We start from the raw sequence: 12967 nt of genomic DNA, 5'->3' as shown, positions 1-12967 counted from the left end.
CATTACAACACAATTTATGCTGTTTGTCACAATCTTAGTGTTAGTAGAGTATCTCTAAATGATACGTGTAACTAGTGTTAGGAACATTTGCAAAACTCTGTGAAATAAAATTTCTATTTTAATATGAGTTCTTCCAGTTAAAACTGCAACAGCAGAAATAATACAAAAAGTAAAGCTTGTAACATTCAGTGAAAAGAGGTGACATCATCCGTATGGGTTCTCGGTGACATCATCTGGATGGGTTCTCGGTGACATCATCTGGATGGGTTCTCGTATTGGATGTGTGAGAAAATTGGTATTCAGTGAGTTTTTCAGACATCTCAAAATGTTGGATCCCTTCTATTTAAATGTGATAAAGCATAGCAACACAAAGTCTTTTTCACCATCAACCAATGTAATCTGTCTGTGTAGCTGATGATGTGGTGCAATTTATAACTGTAAATGTGGTTGCAAAAGTGATAGAAAGACATCTGATGTGAAGCATAAAGTAATCTATAATAAACATCTCCCTTCCAGCACTAGAGCATAATGCGTATTGACTGAGAGCCTACATATGGATTACACTGAATTTCCATCCGATTACTCAGCTATACAGTGGTGCACATTCCCAATCTTAGGTAGGTGTCAATGTATTCAGCAGCTGTATGTGAACACATCGTTAAATTGATGGGTGCTGTTGTCAATATTTAATGGCTTGAAACTAAAGGTTGTTTTTGACTGAAGGTGTGATATTGTAGCACAGCACATGCTTAGACAAAATTGTTATTTCCCATGAAGTTTGCGGTATTATATCAATAAGAACAATGATAACTTTACAGCTGTTTAAGTTAACGTATTGTGTGTTGCTGGAAACCTACATTTCCCATGATTCTTTGAGCGGGGTGGGGGAGAGCAGAAGCGATCGAGGAGAAGGCCATTGTGTTCGAGTTGAACACCATTTCGAAGTATAAAGAATGATCATTTACGTAACTGACGTCCTGTCCAATTTAAGAGGATTTGCTACAAACAAAGGTGTTTTAAAAAATTCAGTTTTTTAATTTTCTATATCACAAAGGCTTGCGATACTGTTTTGTTTACTTGGGGGGGGGGCGGGGTGCTACCGGTGATGTGGATGTTGTGTGGCTCGCTGGGTTAGAACACCGCACCTATCACCCGAAGTCTGCCGGCGATGTGGATGTTGCGTGGCTCGCTGGGTTAGAACACCGCACCTATCAGCCGAAGTCTGCCGGCGATGTGGATGTTGTGTGGCTCGCTGGGTTAGAACACCGCACCTATCAGCCGAAGTCTGCCGGCGATGTGGATGTTGTGTGGCTCGCTGGGTTAGAACACCGCACCTATCAGCCGAAGTCTGCCGGCGATGTGGATGTTGTGCGGCTCGCTGGGTTAGAACACCGCACCTATCAGCCGAAGTCTGCTGGCGATGTGGATGTTGTGCGGCTCGCTGGGTTAGAACACCGCACCTATCAGCTGACTGCTGGCGATGTGGATGTTGTGTGGCTCGCTGGGTTAGAACACCGCACCTATCAGCTGACTGCTGGGTCCAGTTCCATGGTCAGCAGAGTGATGTCACTGTTCGGCCCCTGAGTGAGGCCCTTTAACCCTGCAGGCACTGTCTGACCCTGATTTTTCTCAAGAATGTACTTTGCTTTGGACAAAAAAAGGTAAATGACAATAAAAGGTAAGTGTAACTGAATGACCCCTTAATAATGTGGAGTGCTGAGTGCCACAAGCGACCAACAACACTGCAACTTTGAAAGGGAAGCACAGACATTTAGAACACGGATCCCACCGCGCCCCCCTCTCTGTTCGCTTGTATGACTTTTTTATCCCAGTACTTGGATAGATTGTATGGTGCAGACAATAGGATGCTCTTCTCTCTTATTGCCTTACGGGCTTGATGCTTTGCATATTTACTGCCCATGAATCATAGAGCCGTGTGAGATGTGGAAGAGGCTCAATCTTTCCTGCTAGATACACCTCCAGCCATTTAATTAAAACATGTATTATTAATAGTACTATATTTAAGTCATTTTTTTCCAGTGATATGACTGGTGCATTAAGTGTAAATTGCTCTGCTGAAATTCCTATTAAACGCGTCCACCATAATCACTATTTGTGAGGAAAGGATTAAAGCACGCCATGAAAGTATGTTTCTGTTTGATTTGTTGATTGCATACTCGGCTCCCTTCATTATGCCTGTTCTGCAAATGATACTCCCTCAGACTGACAGCTTGCTGCTGGTTTGCTCTACATTCTGCTCTTTGACTTTCATTCAGTTCCAGTCCTTTTTGTCTATGAAATATTTATAAAATACAAAATATCTATAAAAAAGAATGAAGTTTTTTAGATAGCTGAATTTGATGTATTATTAAATTTCCTATATTAGCGAATAATCAAAAAATTCAACTAAATTATGTAAGCATTAATAATAAACCACAGAGTTTGAAATGCATTCCAACAGATACATAATTACCTAAACATCAAACGTTACTGCTGATGATCGCTTCCAGTGGTTATGCTCACTTGATATAACTTGAACTATGTGATTAATACACATAACCGATGTATGTAACTGTAACTAAATATTTTTTTATTGCATAACCAAAGTAAATTGGGGGCGTAAAACTTACAGCAACAGTCAGGATGTCCACATCTTTTTTCTAGACATATGAACCTCTGCACATCCCTTGCTAAATCAGGACAAATATTAATATCAAGTAGCAAACATTTCACCTTACAGAAGTACAGTTATATTAATTTATATCCTCCTGAGACCCAAGGAAAAAAGTGTCCTTCAATTTTAGGTTATTTGTCTTTGGAGGAAATGACATCTTACAATTTAGATATTTTCAAATTTATTTTTATTTTTAATTTCACAGCATGTCCTCTTTAGTGTACAACAGGAATAAATACGTTTCCTTACATCAGTGAAAAGATAGATGCAAAAACAAAAAGTCCACTACAATGGACATAAATGAATGGATGGGGTCTCTGGAGGATATACATTTTTATTGCATTTTTCAATCTAGGTTTTTTTAGGAATATCTGATGAACCGCTATGTTAATTAACATTTCAGTTTATTTGTGTATTTGTATATGAAAGCAACTTATCAGTAAGAAACAGAGACGGCACTAAATTTACTAATCAGACATAACAATGACAAAAAGGAATCAAATAGAAGTCTTACTTTATTTATTTCTTCCGGTTTCACTAATCCAGTGCTACAGTTTAGCAACTGACAGCAAAGGCCATCCAGGCTATCTATGCAGTGTAATTTATGAGCCTTCACTAGTGATGTTAACCATATTGATTTTATTGAAGCAATTTGCTAGGAAATTATTTTAAAACATGAGTTTTATTGTGGAACCATTTCATTGTCATATAATGGTGTAATTTGATTTTAACAAGGAGAAGGAAGACTGGTACAAAAGAGCATGTAAATAATTCTGACAAAATCTAATATGCAGGTCATTTTGAATTTATTAGTTTTACTGATTTCCTTTCTGGTATCAGACAGATGTAATGAACACTTGGAGTGTGAAATATGATATTTTATTCTTTCAGTCATACATAATTTACAATTTCAGTCCATAATTCATAAAAACAGTTGAGCCTGCTCCGACACCTGTCATAAATAGAGCATTACAGTCTTTATCTCACCTTAGTGAACAATTTAGAAAATGACTGTACCCACCTTTCTACAGAATATGCCCTAAATATGTGACAATTCCAAAAGCAATTTTGCTGTTCTTGAGAAAATGACATGCTTGGTCCTTTCTTTTAAAGTTACTAGTGGCATCCATTTTTCACATTACGGCAAGTACGCCTGAGACATACTCTAAGTATTGACGTGCATCTGCTATGTAAGTGCTGATTATATTTAGGAATTCTCAGACAAATTTGATACTAACTCATAAACCATTGACTTTGCAAGCAAAATCACAGTGATTAAGGATTTCATTTTCAGTACCTCTCTTTAAAAAAGAAGTATACATTCGGAAGAGGCTTGCTCCTTTCCCCTTATTACTTGATTTTTCTTAAAATGATGGACATTTTTGCCCATAATGTCATAACCATAAAAATATCTTATATGTTTATGGCTTTTTAAAAAGGAAAAATACTACAAAAATGGCTTTACAAGTCAAGGGTCTGAAAGGGTCGTAAGAGAAACCCCAGCTTAGTTTAGTCCTCACAACACTGCAGCCATCCTCATGTGGAAGATTGCTGTGATGACTAATTGCTGTAACATTAACCTGCATTATTTAACACACTGGAAGTGTCAGAATAATGGTGATAACCACAGAAGCTCATTGTAGGTAAAGGAAATTATATGAGCATGGTAATACCATAAAACAGTGTTTAAATATTTTAATTTCATTTGTCAGGGCAGCCCTAACACTTCATTACTTGGATAACCATATCTCATCAGTGGAATTAGTGCATTATTCATTACTGCTAATTATTTTCACATAATGGCTGCCCTGATATATTTAACCTCCACATTATATCTTAGATAATGGGCTGGTAAAATTGAATTGTGAGAACAGTGGAGTTTGAAGGCTCATTTAAAGAACATCAAAGAATGAAAAGGGAGGGGAAAAGAATGTTAAGTACTTTGGGATGAGTTTCCCAGCTGGGACAGAAGATTTGTTTCTGTCTGATTTACATACTGTAGTCTGCGTGCTGCTGGAGACCCAAGCTGACTGTGATTGTCTGCCTGCCTGCCGTTAGATATATTGAAGAGCACGTACTTTCATTATCCTCAAATAAAAGTCAAACGAACAGTTACACTGACAATATTAGGCACAGCATTCGTTGTACCTGATGAATTACCGAAGGTGCACACAGCAAAAGCACAAGCACAGTCATGGCAAGCATTGGGACATAAGATATTAGTGCCCTTCATTAAATGGACATGATACATGCAAATCATCTTGTTATTGAGTGGATTGTACCTTGAGCCTGTTAGATGCGAGCTTGGTGACGTCAATAGGCACATGTATATGCGGTGATAAGAAAAGTGCATGGGACACCACTACTGGCTGCTCAGAGTAGGCCTCATAGTGCAACGGCCTTCGGAGGATGTTGGAGAAGATCATACTCAGTTTGGTCTGCATAACGCGCGGAGAAACAGCTGGCAAGACGAGCGCAAAAGAGACACAGCGTAGTGCTGTGGGGCAGAGGAATGATGTGCTATTGACCACAGTTTTAGCTTCTTTTTCATGGGGGGGAAGGACATCTAGCCGTGAGCTGTGCTGTTTGTTCAGTCCTACAGTCGATATTATGGCTCCTATTACCATGCTTAGCAGAATTCTACATTGCTGATGAACTGGAGGGGGATTTGGAGGGTGACAATGGTTCAGTCCACCCTTTACTTGGTTACAGCATTTGAATCTCCTTTAGACAAAAGAAAACCCCAAACATAAACATTCTATTGCATCATCTAAGTGGCAGGATTTCATGATCACTATCTGGACAGAGTACATAGACACATTAAATTAAACTCAAAATCAGTTCTTTTATGCCTTTTAAATCATCATGTAAGTCACGTGATGTCATATTATCCGTATGCACACATATATTTTTCAGAGATCTGAATTTTAATAACAAATGACTACAATTAGGTATGAAAGAATGTCTCTTGACTCTGAAGTTTAAGCATGAATATAACAGCATTAAAACACTGAATGCCTAAAGCAATGACTCTGTAGTTCTGTAACAACAAAACAGTGATTTTTACAGCTTGTTTTCATTGTAAATGCAGAAAAAAGGCAGAGGTGACTCGTTAAACTGCTGCAGACTGCTTCATTAAACACAACTTCAATTAATCTTTATCATAGTACAAATAATAGAGCCACCTTCATATATAAGGAAATACAAGTGAAATACAGTTGAGAAAGCAGGAGTAGCCCCAGTTTCTAAGTGACTTACAGTGAAAGCACTGACCTACTGATCACAGGCCATCCCACTGAGCAGATGCCATGTTGCTGTGAGATGGACTTGAACCTGCACAAAAAAGTACCACTACACTTCAAGTCTAATGCCATAACTATTCAGCCTCCACAGCTTACGAAGTTTCTTTTTTACGTATAATAAATCAACACTGCAGCGTTATTAAGTAGCTGGGCTATGTGTTTGTTCACCACTTCACCTTCATTTATTCCCATCTTCCTACCAAGAATTTTTTCTACAAAGGTATAAGGACAACCCCAGTAAAGGGGGCAGAAGAGATGTTTTAGCTCCAACTCACTTGCACAGATGAAATTATGCATCATGCTAAATTTTGATCTTTACTTTGCCCTCACTTCAGTTTGTTTTGTCTGTGGATCCTTTCTGTACTTGCGAACACAAATAACATTTAATCCTAAATAAAAAACAATACAATACAGCTCTGTAAGCAACAATGAATGATACAGAATTTATTGTCATTAGAATATAATTAAATGCCTCATTATCTTGCCAGGAAGTCAATGACCTAACAATAGTATTTTGTCATTTTTTTACTCTCTCCCCCCCCCCCCCCCCCCCTCAATACAAGACTTCTTTAATTTTCTGATTGCAGCCACAGATTTTTTTTAAAAGTGTGTCCCCACAACATCAAAGTAGCAGGCTTTTATCACATTGTGGGGATTCAATATATAAATACCCCCCCCCCCCCCCACACACACACACACACACACACACACACACACTGTCTGACCTGCTGGAACCCTGTGCAGTATAGCAATAACATGAAAACCACACAAACTCAGATTTGTGGTGGTAGATGGAATTCCTTTTTCTAAAATCATTTTACGGTGCACAAATATACATTTCAATACGGTCCCATTTAGATAAATAGTTTAGTTTTTTTCTCTAAGGAGAAATAAAAGCAAGAAAAAAGCCACAGCAATACTATATTTCATTTGTTCCCGAGAATTTCCAATATGTACAACTGGCAGCCACAATAAAATCAGCCACGAGAGAAAGTCACGTTTCAGATATCTACTATCATTTTTGCAGATGGTAACTTTCCCGTGAATATGTTTGCCGTTTCTAAAGTTTGTAGGGTTTTTTTTTTGTGTGTAATTCACAGTTTACATTATTCAATATACAGCAAATGTAATGACAAATACCTTCAGTCATACTAATCCTAACCATCATGTACCAGTGACATGCTTAGTGGAGGTTGGCCTGCAGACCATGCCTAGCAACGAATTCAGGATGTCAAGATCAATGTTAGGTGTCCACGGGAAATTCCTCTTTCTCTGTCACAGAATCCATGTAGTATAGATTGAATTTGATGTGTCCCGGAGGCCACCCCAGCACCCTGCCCTCAGTCTGAATATTACCTTGGGGACAAAGTCCAATTTAGCCACAACTGCATACATTTTCAAGTAATTTTTGCAATAACAGAACTGCCTTAAAAGAGGAGACAAGTGTACCTTATTAGGCTTAATAAAATAATAAGAACAGGATGTGTGCAAAATGAGAGGATTTTCCCAATGACATTATTCTGTGGGACAGGATCATCTTAATTAACCTAAGCCTATTTGAATGGGAGAGGTCCTCTGGAATTAATATTAGAAATTACTTTGAATGTCTAAGGACAGCTTCAGACTCCGGCAGGAACGCGCTCAATTTCCATGCATCCTTATTTTAATAGATAGATAGATGCATTGACAAACCAGCTGATATTACTAAAAAAAAACTCTTGCATTTTACGTCAAATAGTCCAACACTCTGTTTTGAGTTGGTATATTAAATGTTAAAATTTACAAATTCATTTGAAGGCTATGAAGTTGTACCATCTGTCTGCAAACTCCTCAGATATGTGTGTTTTCAGAAAAATTTTGGATTTGTATCAAAATGCATAAAAAAACTAAGAAAAAAAATATTTGTAAACACATTTAATTTGGAATATTTGTGGAATTTTTAGAATTGTAATTTTAAGGTAATAATTAGAATTCAAGTTGTAAAAGTATACAAAAACAAGAGCGGGTACGAGAGAGAGAAATCAAACATATGAAGGCATCACTCTATCGGCAGCACTTTGGTAAAGGTGATGCATGTTTCCGGTAAAGGAAGCCACAAGCCCTTCTGGGATCTCCCACCATCCTTCCTTAAGGACAGCGATTGGTCGCATAAATTTGCTTTTCAGCAGAACCACAGCCGCAAGCAGGATGCAGGAGAGAGAGCCACCATCCAAATATAGCTGCAGTTTAGTGCTGCAGAGAACCTCCAGATACCCACAGTAGCTTCCATTAGCCTTGCCTGCAGAGCGTGTATTTTCATGAATTCCATGCAACCCTCACATTGTCCTACACCCAGTGTTACAGGCGGGAAAAAAAAGAAACCACAACAATGACAAAACCCATTAAGCAGACTATTTCCAGTCTGACTGTGGGTGTGCATGTGTCTGACTTCTAAATGTCAATGGCTCATGTCAGCAGCAGTTCTCAGGAAGTCCGGAGATGTAAACAGCTGCAACGTGGGCTTCAGCCTCCGCTGATGCCGCCCTCCCCCTGCTTTGTGTGCTCATGCATAATTCAACCCGTTATTGACAATAAATGGTATCATCAGCCCCCCGTTCCATTCAGGCATTGCTTATAACATTTAGCAGTAATTGGTGAAAGCTTTTCTCTTATGATGTACATTCTCTCAGAGTATAAAATAGTTTGATTGTTAATTAGATGAACACTGCCTCATATTCAGTGAATTTAGCATCTATTCAGCTATATAACACCTTCAAACAATATTCACAAAAGCTTTATTTAACAACCTGGTATTTCTTATTGTTGATGCAAAATTTGACTTTCTCCATATTGACATTCATTCATTTTCTATAACAATGGCAAACACAAAGTAGTACAGGTGACATTAATGTGACATAAAAGTCTGGAGTGAGAATATTCTAATACTTGAGTGTGCTTTTTTTCTCACAGAATTGTTTAGAATATTGATGTAGATCAAATGGAACAGAATCAGGGCAGGCACAGAGCCTCAGTACTGTTGCTTCACTTCTCTAGCATTGGCCTTTCAAACATTTTCCCTGTGTGTGGAGTTTGTACTTTTTCCCATGATATAAGAGGTTCCTCCCACAGTCCAAAGACATGCTGCTACTGTAAATTACTCAATGTGAATGACCATGTAGGTGTATGTGCCCTGTGATAGACTGGCATCCCTTCCAGGGTGTACCCCAGCCCTGTGCCCTGCGATAGACTGGCACCCCGCCCAGGGTGTACCCCAGCCCTGTGCCCTGCGATAGACTGGCACCCTGCCCAGGGTGTACCCCAGCCCTGCGCCCTGCGATAGACTGGCACCCCGCCCAGGGTGTACCCCAGCCCTGTGCCCTGCGATAGACTGGCACCCCGCCCAGGGTGTACCCCAGCGCTGCGCCCTGCGATAGACTGGCACCCCGCCCAGGGTGTACCCCAGCCCTGTGCCCTGCGATAGACTGGCACCCTGCCCAGGGTGTACCCCAGCCCTGTGCCCTGCGATAGACTGGCACCCTGCCCAGGGTGTACCCCAGCCCTGTGCCCTGCGATAGACTGGCACCCCGCCCAGGGTGTACCCCAGCCTTCTGCCCTATGCTGCCTGGGATGAGTTCCGAGCTGCACTGAACCTGACTGGTTGGAAGGTGGACAAATGGAGTACAGCAGTGGTTGACATAATGAAGGTACTGAATTCATGTTCACCTTTGGTGTATTTTTGTTATAAATGATCGTTTCTGGAATACTTTGAAATATTCAGCCTAAAGCGATCAAGCTGGTTTCTGAGTGAAAATGATTATGAAGATAATTATTCATATGACATATGAAAGGCAAAAGACGTATTCTTTCCAAATAAATGACACATAGCAATTTTTTATTTAACCTTTTGCGGCGAGGTTAATTATAAATTTAGAAGGTTAAAAAAGAAACAAGCTGAACATATGTTTGATGAAACATTTGATAAAGTATGTTCAATTTCATAATGAAATATTCACATTGCCACAATGTGAGACAGACAATTAACATTTGCATCATTAATCCATTCTAATGATCAGTACCAATCATATGGGTATATTCAGCCTACGTATGGGTGCTCAGATGTACAGTGTGTCGTGTATCCATCCGTAACTTATAGCTTTTCATGTTTATTACGGAATGATTTCAAAACAAAATCCTGGATAAAAATTGATCTGTTCCACTGAGCAGAGCAGGCAGCTCTATCGTCTGTCAGCACGTTCCCCGTGACGCTGTCTGCTGGGACCAGCTGCCTGCCCTCTCTTCTCAAGCCTGCTATGGTATCACAATGTGCCTACAACACAGGGAGGGCATGCAAACTCTGCACGCAAGGACTCCAACACTTATCCCTGAGGTAAGAGAGCTCACTACTGCACTGCTGTGCAGTCGTGCACAACAATTATTAATAATAGAGAATAATAATAATATTAATAATAATAATAACTGGCTTTCATTCCATGATGGCTGTGAATTTGCTGCCTTTTCTGAAATAACTTTATCACTTTAAACAATTTCACTTCTCAGTATAACTAAAACGATTTTTCAGTACCTTTGCTGCTGTATGTTAAATTATTTCTGTGGTGTTTGAAAATTACTGACATTGCTACAAAAGTAGTGGTATTACAGTAAAATCCCATTATAACGGACTTCAAGGGACCTGGCAAAACAGTGCATTATATCCAAAGTCCGTTCTATCCAGAGTTGCTGAATGCCCAGAACAGAACTACAGGACACCATTTACTCATGCCACACCCCAGCGGACACACTTGTGGTATAGATTATTATATTGTAGCAATCCAACTTTACCTGACTGTTGGAAGTATATATGGCCTGTAAGTGTTATACATGTACGGTACAGTAGTAACCTTGACCTCATTGCTTACTGCATCCCTTCAGCTGCGAGCGTCGTCTGCCAACGCACAGCGTGCTTGGTGATGGACAGCCACACAGACCAATCAGTGTTGCCTGCTGTTACGCCATGCCTATTTATAGAGAGTGACTATTAATAATCCCGACTACGTATCTGCGCTGGATATCACCGGCACGCCTCGCGCCTTGTAGGCGGAGCCTGCATGTCCGTTATAGCGAACAAAACTACAGCTAAAAGTGGCCCTGGGGACTAAATTGTTTGTCCGTTATAAGCACAATTCCATTATATGTGAGTCCGCTATATCCGATGCTTTTTCTGCATGTTCATAAATGCGCCAGGCCGGGACCAGCGGACCTCGTCTGTTATAGACGATATTCCGTTATATGCGAGTCCACTATAACGGGATTTTACTGAAGTTCTATTTATTGTAACATAAGATAAGTAAGGTTCTGTTCTGTCGTGTATGTATGTATCCTACTGCCTTTGCCATCATACTCTGATAGAATAACCAGGAATTCCACAGAAGTGTCCATTTTTAAGTTCTTTCTGTTCATTTTATTATGCAGCACTCTTAAGTGACCCCAAAAACCCATTCCGAGTAATTTTTTTAATGATTTTTGTTCCTCTGAAATAATTACACAACATGGATCCGCGTAAAATTAATAAAGGTGCGGCTGTATTTGATAAAGACCGAGATACATCATCACAACAGTCTTTAGAAAATAATCTACATAGAAGGCCATAAAATAATGTCCATGAGAAATACATGCGTGTAAAAAATAAAAAACATATTTAGAATCATCTGACACATTTCTCTTGTCCTGCGACTTTATAACTTTCCATGAAGATGAAGTAATGACAAAGGTGTAAATATTCTTTCGCATTCACATTCTAAATCTTGTACAGGGCAACCAAATCAAATGTTTTATGGGTTTGGAAATGCATATGAATCAAACCGGTGTATACAACCTGGAAAAGTGCCACAGAGATTTCGCATCTCTCATATCTCTAAAAGATGGACGTACGCTTACCCGGCCTGATCCGTCGCCAGGCTCTCTACTTCTTTTTGTCGCAAATAGTTCAGCACATTAACATACTGATGGCTGCTGAGGCTGTGTTCAGTCTGCAAACAATCGGCAGCATTGAGATTTGTGAATGGCTTGCACAGAGAAACACAGCTTCCCCTTCCATTGTGTATTTATAAGGGTCCCTTTTCACATCTTTGTATCCAATCAGATTGCTAGCTTCTCCAACAGCACTAACTTGTTTCCCTTTGTCAGTCTGAATAACACATATTAGGCCTTTCAGGAAAGTACCACGCCTCTTTCCATGTTTCCAGAAAATACAGGCTTTACAGTGGTACTCTATCATAATATTTATTCAAATAATTATGTTTAATTGCTGGCACTTATGAGGTTTTTATTACCTCCAGTGCTGTTACAAATTAATTGCATTCTGCAATTACACTGCAGAACACCCAGTGCTACAATGAGAAAATTCATCATCCCTCCATTTAATTTCCCTGAATTGTTAAACTCAGGGGCACCACCTTTCTGTGTCAATCTAAGAAACAAGCTCACCCACAGAAGCCACAGTAAAGGTGAATGACTAATTAGGTGCTCATGTGTATTTAATCGGCACTCTTTGTTTCCCACAGTGTGTGTCCCACCAAGGGAAGCTGTCACTGCAGGCATGAGGCACGGCTGTACACTCAGCTCCAAAGGGCCACCACATCCACACGGCTCTCTGCAAAGGGCCACCACATCCACACGGCTCTCTGCAAAGGGCCACCACATCCACACGGCTCTCTGCAAAGGGCCACCACATCCACACGGCTCTCTGCAAAGGGCCACCACATCCACACGGCTCTCTGCAAAGGGCCATTATATATACATTTTTTTATTAATGTATAAATGAAATGAAAGTTATTGTTGCAAGACAAAACCTCAAGCTAAGACCAAAATCTCAAGCTACTGTTACACACAGAAACATGTGAAATGCATTTCGAAATCTAAATACTATGTATTCCAAAGTTCATTTTGTACTCTGAAATAAGTAGTCCAATATAACAGAATAAATACAAAGAGCTAAATGCATTTCTTTCTCTTG

At 39.7% G+C, this 12967-nt stretch overlaps 1 long non-coding RNA gene across 1 annotated transcript; it reads left to right on the top strand.

Moving 5' to 3' along the window:
* The first annotated feature begins 9380 nt into the window (after positions 1-9380).
* LOC111834129 (uncharacterized) lies at positions 9381-12717 on the top strand. Its single transcript, XR_002835920.2, has 3 exons — positions 9381-9659; positions 10180-10342; positions 12516-12717. It is a non-coding gene; the product is annotated as an uncharacterized lncRNA (long non-coding RNA).
* The last annotated feature ends 250 nt before the right edge of the window (positions 12718-12967 follow it).

The sequence above is a fragment of the Paramormyrops kingsleyae genome, chromosome 16, assembly GCF_048594095.1.
Source record: "Paramormyrops kingsleyae isolate MSU_618 chromosome 16, PKINGS_0.4, whole genome shotgun sequence".
Lineage (NCBI taxonomy): Eukaryota > Metazoa > Chordata > Actinopteri > Osteoglossiformes > Mormyridae > Paramormyrops > Paramormyrops kingsleyae.
Note: the sequence above shows the minus strand (reverse complement) of the source record. Positions and strands in the feature narration are given on the sequence as shown.